Genomic DNA, 15,813 nt, shown 5'->3' on the forward strand with positions numbered 1-15,813 from the left:
TGAAAAATGAACTCATTCAGATGTACATGATTAGCAAGTGGCAAAGTGAGATTATAAACACAGGTCTTTGGGCTTCCCAGAGGGACACTAGTCTATACATTATACAGAACATCCTTCCTAATGGTACCAGAATTTCTCAAGTTCTGACCTGACACCACCTATATCGGATTCACCTGGAGTACAAACTAAAGCACAATTCCTAGGCTCCATCACCGACTTTCCAAATTAGAGTCTCTGGAAGGCAGGCCCCAAAGACCTACATTGTTCATTTGCTCCATGGGTGACTTTTAAAGCACATGAACATTTGTGAGACAACGTGGCTAACAACGAGGCCCCTGACAGTGAGAGTAACACAGTGGCAAGACCACGGTGTCCGAAGTCAGGCGACCTGGGTTTTAATCCCGCCCTGCCAGTAAACTAGTTGTGTGGCTTTGGGCACGTCACTTCACCTATCTGGGACCGCATTATCCCATCTGTAAAGTGATGATGTCCGATCGCACGCCTGCTCTAACATCTTGCAAATATTTTCAATAAACCCTCACCATTCGAGAAATACTGGTTCCATTATGCTCTGCATCGATCAGTCTACTTACAAGTCCTGTTTGCAGGGCCAGCCACTGTGTTTCAGAGACTTTCGCTGTCTGGAGTAGGGGCTGCTAGGACCACAGCCAGGGAGACCTGTGACCTGGGAACAAGAGCACGTGGCCTTTTTCCTGCCACCAACACCCTTCTAGGGATAATTAAAGGGAGATGCAACATGCCAGGGTTGAGGCACAGGGGTGGTTTTCTCTGACCAGCATATTTTCATGGAAAACAAGCAATATTTCCTGTTTGAGAAAGCAGGGGCTTTTACAACCGACAGCAACAGCTCCCTAATCTATTTCAGCCAAGAGGTAATCATTTCAAGTCTCCAAAACTATTCCCGCAAATCCAACAGCATGCATTTCATCTGTGGTCCACCCAACTGCACTGGCCTTTACAAGAGAAGTAAATATGTCCTCAGTGGCTGCTTTGTATTTGCGACTGACTGATCTGTTGGCAGAATCCGGCATCTGCACATGCAAATACGGGTTCAGGGGTACACCCTGGAATGCAGGGACACCTGTCATTTTGCAAGCAGGTTTTGGGAGCCTGGAAGAAAACATGGGCTTTATTGTAACCTGCAGCGGCTTGTCCGGTGCTTTCCACACCAACATGTTTACTAAATAAGTGTTTGGTATCTAGGTCCCAAAATAAACAGCTAATGAATATTCATTCATGGTGAGGCAATCTGAGAAAACCCCCAGAATAGAACCTGAGTGCAGACTCCCACTCCCCATCTGTAACCAGCAGGGTGACAGGGCTGCATTGCCAGGAGCTAGGCATGGAGTCTTTCATTCAACAAACATCTATTCACTGCACATTATGTGCAAGCCAATGAGATAAACAATGGAAGTCCTTTTTTTATTTTTTAAATTTCAAGGAGGAGACATTACCTGAAAGTAGAGAATAACAGCTCAGAGTATTCGTTCAACACATATTTGTTGAGTCCATATTTCATGCAAGACACCGATACAGGCACTGGAGCTTCAAGCAATGACATTTTTTAAAAAGTGATAAAAATCATTTCCCCTACAGGGTTTATGTTTAGTTTGATGAAGACAGACAAAGAACAAATGAATATAAAATATACAGCATGCCAGATGGTGGTAAGTACTAGGCAAAAAATTAAAAAAAAAAATAGAGAAGGGAATAGGGGTTACTGATGAAAGGAGATTGGTTTAAGTGAGGAACTCGGGGAAGTCTTACCAAGAAGAGAAGATCTGAATGTACATTCGATGGAGATAAGCCATGGGGGCATCGGTGGGAAGATGTTCGAGGAAGAGAAAACTGTAAGTGCCATGTCGCTGCAGCAGGTGACCGCCCAGCAAGTTGGAAGGACACGGCGGAGGCTGGTGTGGGTAACGCAGAGGGAATGAGTTTTAAGAAAGAAGTCAGAGGGGTAAGAGGATGCAGGTCGTGTAAGGCATTGTAGCTACAAAAAGCTGTTCCCTTGGACTGAGTGAGAGGGAGGCACTGGGATTTAAGCAGAGGAATGACAGGATTGAGCTGGTATTTTTAAAACAATGGCATTAGCACCTGAGCTGAAGGACTACAGGGGGCAGGGGCAGAAGGAGGAAGCGCAGTGGGTGGTCTCCGCCGCGGACAGGTTAGTGACTGCCGGAGGCTTGAGTCGGGCGGGGATGGCTCAGGTGGTGGGAAGCGGTCGCATTTGGGATATTTTGAATGTGGACCTAATATGATTTCTCGAGCCATAAATTTTCATTTTGAAATATAACACACATGCAGGAAAAAAAGGATTTAAAAAAAATGCTTTGGCCCAGCTGGGTGTGGCTCAGGGGTTGAGCATCAACCTAGGATCCAGGTTCGATTCCCGGTCAGGGCACAGGCCCGGGTTGCGGGCTCCATCCCCAGCAGGGGGCTTGCAGGAGGCAGCCGATCAACGACTCTCTCATCATTGATGTTTCTCTCTCTCTCCCCCTCTCTCTTCCTCTCTGTAAATAAATAAAGATATATATATATTTTAAAAAATTACCAAATAATGTAAAGCAAACACCACGTATCCACCACCCAGGTTAGGAGCCGAAACACTGCCAGCAGCCCAGCTGCCCAGCACACCGGGGGAGAAAGCCGAGTATGCTAAGGAGAGGCATGGGAGATATAAAGAGGCCCGAGTCAGCCTTACAGGCATGAAAATGACAATATCCTAAATAAGGAATTCACTAGAGAGAGTGAACAGCAGACGAGACGTGACATTTCAGGATAAAAGACGAGTGAACTTTCCGAGACGATGTCTTTAATGAGTAGAAAGGAGCTGCATTCCCGAGAAATATGATGAACACCTTCCGCGGGAAGGGCCCGCTGTCCCCGAGGGCCCTGCATTCCCGGAGGACGTGTCCCCGTCACGGTAGGAAACGCAGGCTCCTAGTTACCGAGTGACAAGCTGGACTGGAACCGTTCGGGCTCAGCCCGGGCTCCAGTCACAGTGGCCGCAAGTTCTACAGAGCGGGAGCAAATACTGCTGGATGTTTGTTAGAGACTTCCAGTCACCTAGATGATCAGGTAGACGAGTTACATGGTTTTGGCTACAGAGGAGCCCCTTTCTAGATTGTCTTCTCCTGTGGCCAGCTGCAAAGGAACAGGTTCAATAGCAGGAATTGCTTTAATTTAAAAATACTCTGCAACAAAAAATTCTCCTCCAGGCTACTCTATCCAGTGGCAAGATAGGTGCCACAACAACCTAAAGAAAAGACCATGCACAGGATGCTTTTGAATCCAGAGTGATAGCTTTGTGATCAGAGCCTGCATCTGCCAGGGCAGCCACAGCGTTCGTAATGTGCGTGAGAAAACAGGGGGTAAGGGTCTGAGGCGTTTCATAGCATCCAGCTGTACAGAGAGAGGTGCCGCTACTAATCAGGCCCGATTCTTGAAATTCCCTTAACGCCGTACTGAAGATTTTGGATATTTTAGGTAAGAAGGTCCCCGTTACTGATCATTCAAAGGGCCAGAAAGGGCCGATTATCTTTACACGGGACACCAGCAGGCAATGTTGCCCTGGAGGAAGGAGAGGGATACCTTGAAGAATTTGGTCATGATCTTCTCCAAACTGTCTTCAAGAATGGGGGGATGGCAGGAGCTATTCACGCGGTGGGTAAGGAAAACCGCACAGCTGAGCACTGAACCGGGAGCTACATCTCACCAGGCTTTGGGTCATGAGTGTGCGTGTGTGTGTGTGTGTGTGATTGTGTGATACATAATGTCTATTGTATAGATACATGTATATGGGGTTTCTTTGTGATTTATGATATATTAGAGCCAAATTATTTGTTGGCTTATGGACATACTACTCTTTAGCTTTTTCTCTCCTTTTTCCAATGTTTAAGTGATTTCCGATTTGGAAATGCATTTAACCACGTAAAAGATTAACTCTAAAGTTAATATCTGTGTCAATAACAGATAGTAATTTAATCTGGTATTGATCCTTTCACAAATAACAGAACTGAGAAACTTTTACATGGAAGATTACATAAAACAGATTTGAATAAAATCATCATGATTGCTTTATATTTAACTTGTATTTTTATACAAACAAGATTGTGTAGGATATAGTAAAGTCTCAGTTATTTATGAGTCTTTCCAAGTTTTCATGAATTTTAGAAGTGAGGCCTTTTAAGAAAATATTTGAAAATACATTGCATTGCCTTTTCTCTATTGATCAGCAAATAAAATATGGCCTGAAGAAAGTTGTATTATTGTGCAATTTGGAAATCATCTTGGGGCATGCTCTATAGAATTTCTAACCTCACTGCCCCTTGCAGAATTAAAGAAAATAATGATTCTTACTGGAATGTCCAGCAACTGTGCAGTGATTATATACCTTAGTCACAATGAAATGTCAAATTTGAAAGGCCTGGATTGAGATTTTATATGTCAGATATTACTTAGGGCTCTAATGGGCACCTCAAGGGTTTACAGAGAGAATGTTTTTAGAGAGAATTTCTGGTTCCACTATAGAATATACACATAAATGAAAAATTTGACAAAAGTGGATATAGTGTGTTTTAAAGTAATTATACTCTGAATTTATTTTTCATATTTTATAGATGATATGATTTAAATGAGTTATTGGAATGCTTAGTAAATGTACTTATTTTAAATGTTTTGATTCTGTTACATTTTTCATTAGGTTTTAAAAAAATTAAATTGGATAATAATTTGTAAAAAAAGATTAGTGAACTTGAAGATATAGCTTTAGAAATTATTCAGAATAAGAGAGAGAAAAAAGTGATCTGTGGGGCAATTTCATGTATCTTAATATATAAACACTTAGGATTACTCTCCCAAAGGAGAGGAAAGAAGGCAAAAAGAAACGTATATTTGAAAAAAAATGGCTGAAAAGTTTGCAAAGTTAATGACAATTATAAGCCCACAGATCCAAGAAACTCAACAAACCCCAAGCAGAAGAAATATGAAAGAATCTTTGTTCCTCTGAACATAATTTTGCATTGGCTGATTTTAAGATTTTCTTCACTTATTTCAAGAAATTTTATTGCAACATGACTTGGTTTAGGTTTTTTCATATTTCTTCTTTTTACAAGTATTTAGCATAATTAATTTTTATAGTGATTAGAAGTTGAATTTTTTAAAAAATTATGTCTTTATTGATTTCAGAGAGAGGAAGGGAGAGGGAGAGAGGGAGACAGAAGCATCAGTGATGAGAGAGTCATTGATCGGCTGCCTCCTGCCCATCCTACCGGGGATCGAGTCCGCAACCCGGGCATGTGCCCCAACTGGGAATCGAACCGGGACCTCCTGGACCATAGGTTGATGCTCAACCACCGAGCCATGCCAGCCAGGCAGAGGTTGAATTTTGTCTCCCCAAAACTGATATGTCAAAGTCCTAACCTCCCAGTAACTCAGGATGTGGCCTCTTTGGACATAAGGTCTTTACAGAGGTAATCAAGCTAAAACGAGGTCATTAGAGTGGGCCTTCCTCCAATATGCTGATCCTTATAAAAGAGAGAAATATGGACGCAGAGGTGGGTACGCACAGAAGGCAGGCAATGTGAAGACACATGGGGAGAATGCTGTGTAAATACAGAGGGTTAGAGTGATGCATCCACAAGCCAAGGAATGCCAAAGACTGCCAGACAACCACCAGAGGTAAGAAGACCCAGGAAGGATTCTCCTGCACATTTCAAGGGTAGTATGGCCCTGATGCCACCTCTTTATTCTTAATGCCCCCAGGCGTTTGGCGTATCCCAGACCTCCTCAGTGCTCTGAGACAACTGAGGCTGAAGCCAGCTCAGGCAGCCCTCAGGGAAGTCAGATCGCTGACCGCTCTGTCCAGCTCTTTCCTTCCCCAGTGAGAAGCTGGGGGCTGGGGAGTTTCCTCCGGATCGTGAGGCACTGTCCCGTGAGGGATTCTGGCAGGAGGCTGTCCTGAATGTTCCTACTGGGTCCGTGTGTCTGGTTTCACACTTCTCCAAGGTACAGCAAGCCTCTCAACTAGCTTCTGGATTTTTCACGAAGGGACTCTCTCTGTGACTTGTTGAGTCAGTGCGTTTGTGGGCGGAAGGAGAGGCCAGGACTCATTGCTGTCATCCTCCAAGAGCCAACTAGTTCTCGAGCAGGTCTAAGTGAAGGCCTAAGGAAATACTTAAGGCAACTATGCAATGTCCTAGATGTCCTGAAGAAGTATTAATAAGGCTACTGGAGTACAGATTGTTATTGTCAACTGATTCCAATCCCCATCCCATGGAGGCCTGGGTAAAATTGGTTTCCAAACCTATAACATGTGGGAAGTGCTGGGAAAGGGGTTAATAGGGCAGATTCATTGATTAAGTTCTAGTTGGCAAATACCCTTTGCAAAAATGCCTCTTTTCTCCCAAAAAAGGAGCCAGTGGCATGGTGGACCCAGCTGACATGAACCCCCCAGAACGGGTGGTGTGTATCGCTTTCCAACCACTCTTTCAGTGACATTACACGGATACCTTGAAATCAGCCATGATGGGAGCATCACACCATGGAAATGGACACATTCTACAGATTAGGGCTTTTTTTCTTTTGAAAAATCAGTTGTTAAACGTTTACAAGTACAGCCCTTGGAGGGTTTGGGGCCTAAAATGCATTGTGGGTGTTCAGCAGAAGGCATCTTCCTTCTGGGTCCCAGAGAGTCAGACTCTGAAATGAAAATTTCTGTGTAGGAAGCTGTATTAACCATGTCTTTTATTTTCTATATTTGAATGCTTTTGTCATCTGCAGCTTTGCTGACACTGGAACGCCCAGTTCCTAGAGATAGTAAACAACCTGTTCGCAAGCATGCTTTTCAAATGCAGACCAAAACGCAGAATCCACCCCCCCAACCAACCATCCTAACCACACCAAGGCCAGGTACCAGACGACTAAGAGCAGCCTCTATGTCCCAGAGCCCTCTGGGATTATCACTAGCCAGCCAAATCCTGAACGTGCATACCCCGTGCCACGTGTTCCTCCCTTGGAAGTCATAGTCAAGGCCCCTGCTCACGGCTCCTTCCTCCCCCTCTGCCCCTGCCCCTGGTGCTTCCCAGGGTTGCCCCAGGGTGCGGTGTGCCCCCGCCTCTTGAGAACTTTTAACTATTTTTTCAGTGCCAATCATGTCCTGATTGTTGACTTCATCAAACCTAAATAATAGTAAAACCTTTATTAAAACAGAAGTTATTTGAAGAAGTTTCTCAAGATCTACATAGTTGAGGCAGATGTGGAAATAGGGTTGGGAGGAGAGAGCATTTACCTATGAATTAGTCTCAGGAAAGGCCTCAGAAATGTCAATCTCTGAGAAATGGAATGAGACTTCCAAGTGGTTCCCTTTGAGACAAGGGGCCCAGCTTTCATAACCCTGTATTGATCAGGGTAGGATGTGTCCTGACCCTACACAAGGGACCTGAACTTGGGCTTTGAAGAAGTTCTTTGGCCAAGAGCATTACCCAGAGAGGGACTCTGCCAAAATGCTGTGACCAACCAATGTTCCCAGCAGCGTGGGGAGCTCCTGGGTTCTGAAAGAGGGCCGGGGAGGTGCATCTGCACGTACTAAGTAACAGGAAGGTAAAGCCAACTGCCAGAAGCTGTCTGGCGTCTTTGATTCACGAGCCTTCTCACAGAGTCAACATCACTGAAGAGAGTAAATGCTGTAGTTGAAAAGGCACTAAAAGTCCATGGCAAAGGCAGTCAGATACGTCCCTTCAACCCTGGCAGAAAAATAAATGTAAAATAAATGAGCCATTTACAACTCTGCAAAACCCAACATACTGTGAAGATTTATCAGGCGGACCATGAAAACAATTGACCGTCTTTGAAAAAGCAATTAAAAACAAAAACTAGGGGGGAAAAAGCTTGTTGGATTTCTCTCTCTCTCCTCCCTCCCCCCCTCCTTTATTTGCCTTTAGAGTTTCATATCATTTTGTTAAGGTGGTAATTGGTCCACGAGGATGGGGCAACTGACAAAGGCTGATTAAGTTCCCCCCATTCCAAGGACAGTGAGCACAGGGCACGGAGCCATGTGGATTCTGAGCGGCAGCAGGGTCATTCTGAGAAAATGTTCTGTTGGTTCCTAGCTGTTTTCTTTCCCGTAATGAGAGAACAGAGGCTGTGTAATCTACACCTACCATTCTTTCATTTCTAATAAGCAATGACAAAAACGAAATTTAAACATTTTAAAGATATTGTGGTTGAACCACAAAGTCCTATGGGTTATTCCACCAAACGGATAGGAAATGAACAGAGAATGGGTTTTATGCAAAGAAAGTTAGCAAATTTATACAGGAAATGCAAATACCCAGAGATGTCACAACAATTTAAAGAGACCGCGGCAGGCGAGCAGAGAGCAGCGGGAAGCCAAGGCCTCCCTCCCGGCTCCCTGCGTTTCCCGGGCTGTCCCCTACATCTGCTTTACATCTCCTTAGTTTGGGGTCTCAGCTAAAACGAACCTTCCTCGGCTGGATCAGGGAACCCTGCTAGAATCAATCACTGCAGTCTAGACTTTCTGTTCAGAGGGTGTATCATATTTCGTGTTTAAATATACACATAGCTGTGATTGCTTAATGCCTCGCATATCCCACTAAACTAAGACGACAAAGGGTGACAACTTTGTTTATTACCATGTCCCCAGTGCCTAGCGCAGGGATGGGCATTAAGTAACTGGTTTGCTTGTCAGTGAAATGATGGCACCTTCCTGTGTGGCCCCCCAGGAGGTGGCTGGATTGGGAGCCACGTGGATATGAACCATCACCTAGAGAGCGATCGAGCGCATTCTGCGCGGCAAACTCACTTGCCTTTTTCTACCTGCGTCTCCCCATCTGACCCGCAGGGCGCTGAAAGGGGCGGCCCGAGCCCGAGCCCTGCCCTTGGCCTTGGCCTTGGCCTTCTTTCGGCTGCTTTCTGAGCCCGACATGCGTGCTCAGGGTAGGTTAGTTATGCTTTTCCCCTCTGTCCGAGTGCTCTTGAGAAGGCCAGCTGCGAAGCCTGGCGGGTCTGGGAGATGAAACGCAGCCTGGGTACTGTGGGAGCCCCGTCAGGCCCGCTGCCAGCTCCCTGAATGTTGGCAGCGTTGGCACTGGATCACCGTCCGCGCAGCCCCCGGGAGGCCTCATCACCTCAGGTGGTCTTTCAGCAACAAATTCTTTTAAATAAAACTTAACGGATTCAGCCCTCCCCCCCCTCCCCCCCCCTTCCTTTCCTTTCACTCCTGTGAGTAAATCCACTGACACTTCGGCCAACCCACCCTTCAGTGTCCTGCTCCGGTTGCAAGTCCGTTCCGTGAGAATGACTCTCAAATGCTGCTACTGACAGACGGGTGAGAAAAGAAACTGCCCTTTTCCCTCTGCTTTCCTCTGGAGCAATAAATCATCTGCCCGTCCAGGTGACGTCCACAGACAGTCCACTTAAAGCCGTGTTTCACGATTTAACAGATAGAGTGTTTCTTCAGTCCGTGTGCCACAGACAGCTAACTTTTTTCTTATTTCCAAACCGCCCAAGGGCCGACCGAATAAAGTCCTTAGGGCCTATGGTCTAGGGCTTCACGTGGTGGAACTTCCCCTCGCCTCCCACTTCCAGGAACACTGTCCCTTTCTGAATGAAACAGCGACACTGGAGGGAAGCAGACTGCTGACTGCCTTGCGACCTGCCCACCCGGACAACCTGTGGTTTTAGGAAGAAATGGTGATCACTCCCACGCGTTTGCCTTTTAATGTTCACAATGTCTGTTAAGTGAAATTTGATTTAAGATTGAAAGAGAGGCTTGCGTTTGCCCTTGAATCTCAGCTATTTTATTTTTTAAATCTCACTGTATCTATGGACTTGAAGAAAAAGTCATTTCTGCCATTTAGCATGGAGGGCACTTTGTTTTGCGTTGCTGATAAAGTATACACACAGCTTAAAGGATACGAGGAAGGCTTTACTTGAGGGATATTCTCAATAGGCATGTACAGCAAAATATATATTTTTGCTATTTGCCTAATCTTCTGCTTTTATGTGAAAACCCTTATTTTAATTTTCCCATTAATATCCAAAGCCTGGCTGTGCACAAAATCACACCATAGTAAGGGTGGCTTTTATGGTATTTAAATCCCATTTCCCTTCCTTTGTTACCCATTCATATTAGGGGAAAGTTTTCAAATTAAGTAAAATATAATGTTTTGCCATAAATGAGAAACAGAGACGCAAACCAAAGCAGTGTCACTTGCTACGGAGCCCCGTGTTCCGTTAGCAAACTGTAACTTCCCTTCACTGCTTTTGGGGATGAGAGAATTAAACTTGCCAAGAACACTATCATCCTATGTGCCAAGGAGGCGTCTTCCGATTTACTACACTTGTGCTGGGCACCCCTTCTGCACTACATCTTAAATTTCATTCTCTGAGCTCAAAAATCTTCATCACTACGAAGGTCATTAATTTTAATTAAATGGAAATCTGTTTTTTACACTTGCAAGAAAACGGGGATTAGTCTCAATAACTTTCATTAAATAAATAGAGCATACTAAAATTTATAACACATTTCTAGATGGATCTAAAATGGTCTCATCAAAAACCTACTAGTTGACAAGGAGGGAGTGTCGCAGTGGGTTATGATAAAAGATGGACCCAGAACCCAGAAAAAGGGGGATCTGTTTGCTGAGCTAGTGTCTACAGTTGATTTCACTACAACATTATACTGTTACATTTCTATCATAACATTACAGTAGGGCGGTCAAGATAGCATCAGCTTTATAGGCTTTGGTTAAATAATTTATTGTACTTACAAAGCACTCATTCGAAACAGCACATGCTTTAGAAAGAAATGTTCTGGACCACAATTCTCTCTACCACTTATTAGCTCTCACTTCAGGGAACTAACATCAACTCTCTGAGCCTCGATCATCTTATCTTTAAAGTGGGGATAATTTCAACCTGGGGGGATGCTGAGAGATTGAAGTGAAAGGATATAGGGACGGGGTACACACAGGCCTGGTGCATGTGAGTGCATAATCAATATAATCTGCTAACATTTTTTTCTGCAGTTGATTTCCCGGGGCTGCCCGGCTGTCAGAGTCTGAGGTCACTCAGGTGACCAGGTGGGGAGCTGGTGGTGGGATTCCTGTTGACTCCGCACCCTAGCACCTTGTACCTTCTCACTCTACGCTGCTCTTGGAGATATACACAAGAAAAACCGATCTGACAAACAGGGTTTTATTAATAACCAAACCCTTCAACTCCTTCCCCGCCTGCAGAGAATTAGCAGTACTATCACAAGCAGGACAAAAGGCGAGCATGTGATGGAGGAAGTCAATGCTAGAAGTAGGTGGGACACACTTGGCTAACCCTCCCTCCCTCCCTCCCTCCTTCTTTTATTCATCATGGGGAAATGATTTCCATAAAGGGCCCAGTGGCACTTCTGGTTCGGTCTCCTTGCCCAGGACTTTGAACGTAGACTGTTTTTAAGGTTTGCTCCTGAGTGTGTTTCCTTACTTTCAACTCTTGTCCTAGATTTTACCACGTAGGACCCTGGCCTCATTCCTAAGGACATTTCTCCCGTGGCACAGTGCCCTCCTCTGGCTTGCATCCCAGCTCTCCACCTGCCCACCCGGCGCTGTTACTGTGTGTCACAGGCTCTTCCCATTCCCCACAGCCCGGCCTGACTTCACGATCTCCCCCACAAACTGGTCGCCTCCTTTCCTGCCTCATGAGCACTGCCCCATATTAAAACAAACAACACACCTGCTCTGATTGTAATAACATATTTACAGCCCCCAGGAACCACATGCTGTTTAGTTCTGGGCCTGAATATATTTCCCAGGGGCTGTTGGGGTCAGTATGTGATAATGTTTGAAAGCAGGGACTGTGGCATCCGATTGCCTGAGTTCAGACCCCACTACTTCTTATCAGAACTGTAGGATTAGGCAGCTAGTTCATCTCTTTGAGTTTCAGGTTCTAAGAATATAAAACTGAAAAAGTAATGTTAGTTTTCTTTAGATATCCTAGTGAGAACTAATTAAGTTAATTCGTATAAAGCACCTTACCTCTGTTTTCATTGCATGCATATCTTTATTACTTCTAGAACAATGTGGGGCTGGGGCTGGCTTCTCCATTTATAACCAGCCAGACTTAGAGAATGTTACCTAATCCCTTTTTTCTTATTTTTAAAAGAATTTAATAATAAATGCACTAACAGGGCTGTCATGGCAACTAGATGACATCACGCCGAACGGCGCCTCGTCCACTCTGCTCACGGTGCGAGGCTTCCGCGTCTCGCTGCCCAAACCAACCCGCTTGTAAATTTAGAGACAGGAATTAAAATGTCACCAATGAAAGAGCAACATTGACATTCACAAGTTCAGCTGCTACAATCTGCTTTACACAATATTTGAGGAATTCCAGAGGTAAGGCAAAAAACTGGATGGTGAAATAAATCGATTACAATATATTCGTTGATGTTTTAGACAGAAGAAATGTTTTTATAATCAACATTCAGGAATAACTCATTTATTAATTAAATTCCAGTTGAGATCTTAATCACAGGGTGGGGCAAGAGTAGGTTGACAGTTGTCCATATGGAAAATAATAATAAATAATAATACAATAACTGTGTTTTGTGTACTCACCACTGTAAACCTACTTTCCCCCCACCCTGTATTTTTTTCACCATTACTTCTGAAGCTACCAAACCCTCTGCCTGAAGACTTGGCTCTTTAAGCACATTTCAGGTTCACAGGCTGTCGTTAAAAGGGGCTGAGATTTGCTGAGCCTCTGGTCTGTGGATCTTTCCACATGGCTCCTACTTGAGTAAACTCTAGGCTGGACTCTACCCGTTGGGTCTGTGTGGAGCAGAAGCTCATACGGGCCGTGCTGTAAACTCCACAAAGCGTGGCCTGTTTCTCTACTGCGGCATTCTCGGTGTCTGGAGCTCTGCCTGGCACACAGCAGGCGCTTTACAAACGCGGGTGAAGTGAACGCATTTATGGTGTGGAACCTGCCTTCCAGGCCTGTAGAGCCCATGACCACAGCCTACTATTATAAGGGATGTAAAGCCACCCTGGATCGAATGGGGTCTCCTTATTTGAACACACACGAGCACACACACACACATTGTAAAGCCACCAAACACCGAAAGCAGAACAGCTGATGTGGGCTTCTCTCCTTTGCACCCCCTCCCCATTTCCCTTTCTGTGCTGAGCAGAGCATCTTGCACAGAGTGGATGTTCAGAAAGCACTCGTTAGAGGGTGAAATGAATTAAAACTAAGCATCAAAACTCACTACAAACAGAAGCATTACCCAAGGCCGGACATGGGAGTGGACTTTTGTTAGGAACCCCCTCAGATAGGGTTTTTAGGTTAAAACCCCCACAGGGACAGCAACCGAGAGGCAACAGTCCGTGTCCCGCAGGTGGCTTCAGGAATTAATCGCCGTTTACTCACTGTGCCTTCGCCCCGGATGGAGAGAGCAGCACTCACATCCGTCACAGAACTGAAGCCAAGGCTGAGATGTAAAGAAGGTTAAACTAGAACAGTGTATATAAATAAGATTTTAGAAAGAGCTACTTTCTTCTTGTCTGAGGAGATTTTTTATCTATATTTTTTATAAGAAACTGAAGCCATTCAATGACCGAGGGTTTCTGTTTCCCACCAGATCATGCTGTTCAGCAGCACAGGACGATATTCCAGAAGTTCTATGGTGGTTCAGGATTTGGAAGCTGTGGCGGGGCAGGTGCTGGGTAAACACCTTGTGTAGTCCCAGGATATGACCCAGGTGGTTTAGAAAGAAGCCAGAGAAACCACTCATTTCTCCTCAGCTGGACACCACGCACACCACCTCAGCAGAACAAACTGCATTAAACAGACGGACATTGCATGCGTTCCAGGGTTAGGACCGCGTCAGTCCCTGCTTTTCCCAAATGGCTCTGTCCCCCCTTTGTGCTCAACAGCAAGTCACGAAATCGGCTTCTGCTCTGGTAGGCATTCCACTTTTCACCACAATTGCCCCCGGCCCCTTTCGTGCATCAGCAAATAATGAAAACAACGTGACTGCACAAGTCAGTGTTCGCCCTTAAGATCTCATCCATGTAAACTTCTCACTTTTCCCAAATGTGTGTGAGTGTTCGCATGCATCTAAGGGGGCATACTGACAGTTTAAATTAGCTTTAAAATAAATAAAAGAGAAATCAAGCGTTATTTTGAACCCGCCTCTTCCCCTCCTTCCTTGGTTTCTGTAATGCCAAACTGGAAAGCGGAAGGGGCAATAACTAAGTTTATTTAATCAATTTTGTCTAAATCATTGCTTGCATCTGAAACGAAACCCGGTGGTTCTGTCTCTTTCATCAGTGATCGCTTTGAAGTTTTAAACACGCAGCTTCTCTGTTGGTGAGAAGCAGCACAGCCCGTTGCCTGTGAAATGGATGGGAAATTATACTTTAAGTAAATAACGTGAGCATCTCAAGCAGCTCACTTTTGTCAGAGGTTTTCTTTATTATAGCATCTATTTCTGGAGGATGAGATCCTTCTCACCTGTTGTAATCTTTGCCGCGTATCACGCTGTAAGAAAATTCTGATTTTTACCCCTTTCCCAGGGGAGCCCTCCTAGCTCCTCGACGTGGAAAGGAAGAGCTGGCGGCCCACTGATCAGAAACCTACCCCCGGCAGAGCCAGTGAGGACAGGGCTCTTCCTTTTTCTGCAGAGTTTTTGCTTTACGTGAAAATGCATATCTCTCTGCCTATACTCTTTGGTGTACGTGTTGTTAGAACCTGTGTCTCCTTTTCTAATAAAATCATCTCCCTGTTAACTTTAAGTGGATAACAATGACCATAGTGACAGTCTAAACACTATACAACTGTTAATTTATTCAGTCCTCACAAAACCCAAGACGAATCAAAATATTAGCCTTATGTTAAAGATGAACAAAATGAGCCCAAGATGTGTTAAAAAAAAATAAAATAAAAGACTTAGAGTTAGCTAAGGAATATCAGAGCCATGATTCAAATCTGGACCGTCTGGCTCCAGAGACTGCACATTTTAAATATCATGCCCAGGGAAGGCCATATTGAGAAGCTGACATTTGAACAAAGACCTAAACAACGTGAAAAAGTGAGGCATGGAGACATCTGAGGAAATGGCACTGCAGGCAGAGGAGAGCAAGTACCAGGACCCCGAGGGAAGAGCCTGCTTGTGTGCGAGACAGTGTGTGTCAAGCACTCTTCCTAGTAACCGAGGCTGCTGTTACCTGAAGTGCAGAAGGCTTGGGGGACACAGGTTGCTGGGACAATCGGGAGCTCGGTTTTGAACAGGGATGCAGTGCTGAGCAGGTTCCGAGTGAGAAATCGATCAGACCCTCCAGAGGAGACGTCATGCAGGCAGGTAGACATCCAAGACTGGCTGTGAGGAGATGACCCGTGAGGGTGCCGCCAGCTTTGTGGGTGCACCTCCAGCCATGAGACTAGCCAAGAGCACTGGCAGAAAGCACTAAGCAGATGAAGATGGGGAAGCAGCCCAAGAACTAAGGCCTCCAGCGTTTAGAGATAGAAGATGAGCCACCAGTAAAAGACACCAAGATGGAGCAGCCAGTGACCAGGAGAGAAACCAGTGTCTGTAGCGTCCCGGAGGCCAAGTTGACAAGAGCCTTTCACTGAGGAGGAGGTAGTCGGACTCTCCAGATGTTGCTGGTAAGACAGGGAGACGAAGACTGGAAATTGAGTGATGAATGCAGCAATGTGGATGACATCAGTGACCTTGACAAGAGAGCTTTCATTACAGTGATCAAAGCAAAAAAT

At 45.1% G+C, this 15,813-nt stretch overlaps 1 pseudogene; it reads left to right on the forward strand.

Moving 5' to 3' along the window:
- The first annotated feature begins 1,817 nt into the window (after positions 1–1,817).
- The window catches only part of LOC107529469 (mitochondrial inner membrane protease subunit 1 pseudogene), a 49,275-nt pseudogene continuing 35,279 nt past the window's right edge, over positions 1,818–15,813 (forward strand).

The sequence above is a fragment of the Miniopterus natalensis genome, chromosome 4, assembly GCF_054644295.1.
Source record: "Miniopterus natalensis isolate mMinNat1 chromosome 4, mMinNat1.hap1, whole genome shotgun sequence".
NCBI classification, from domain to species: Eukaryota; Metazoa; Chordata; class Mammalia; order Chiroptera; family Miniopteridae; genus Miniopterus; species Miniopterus natalensis.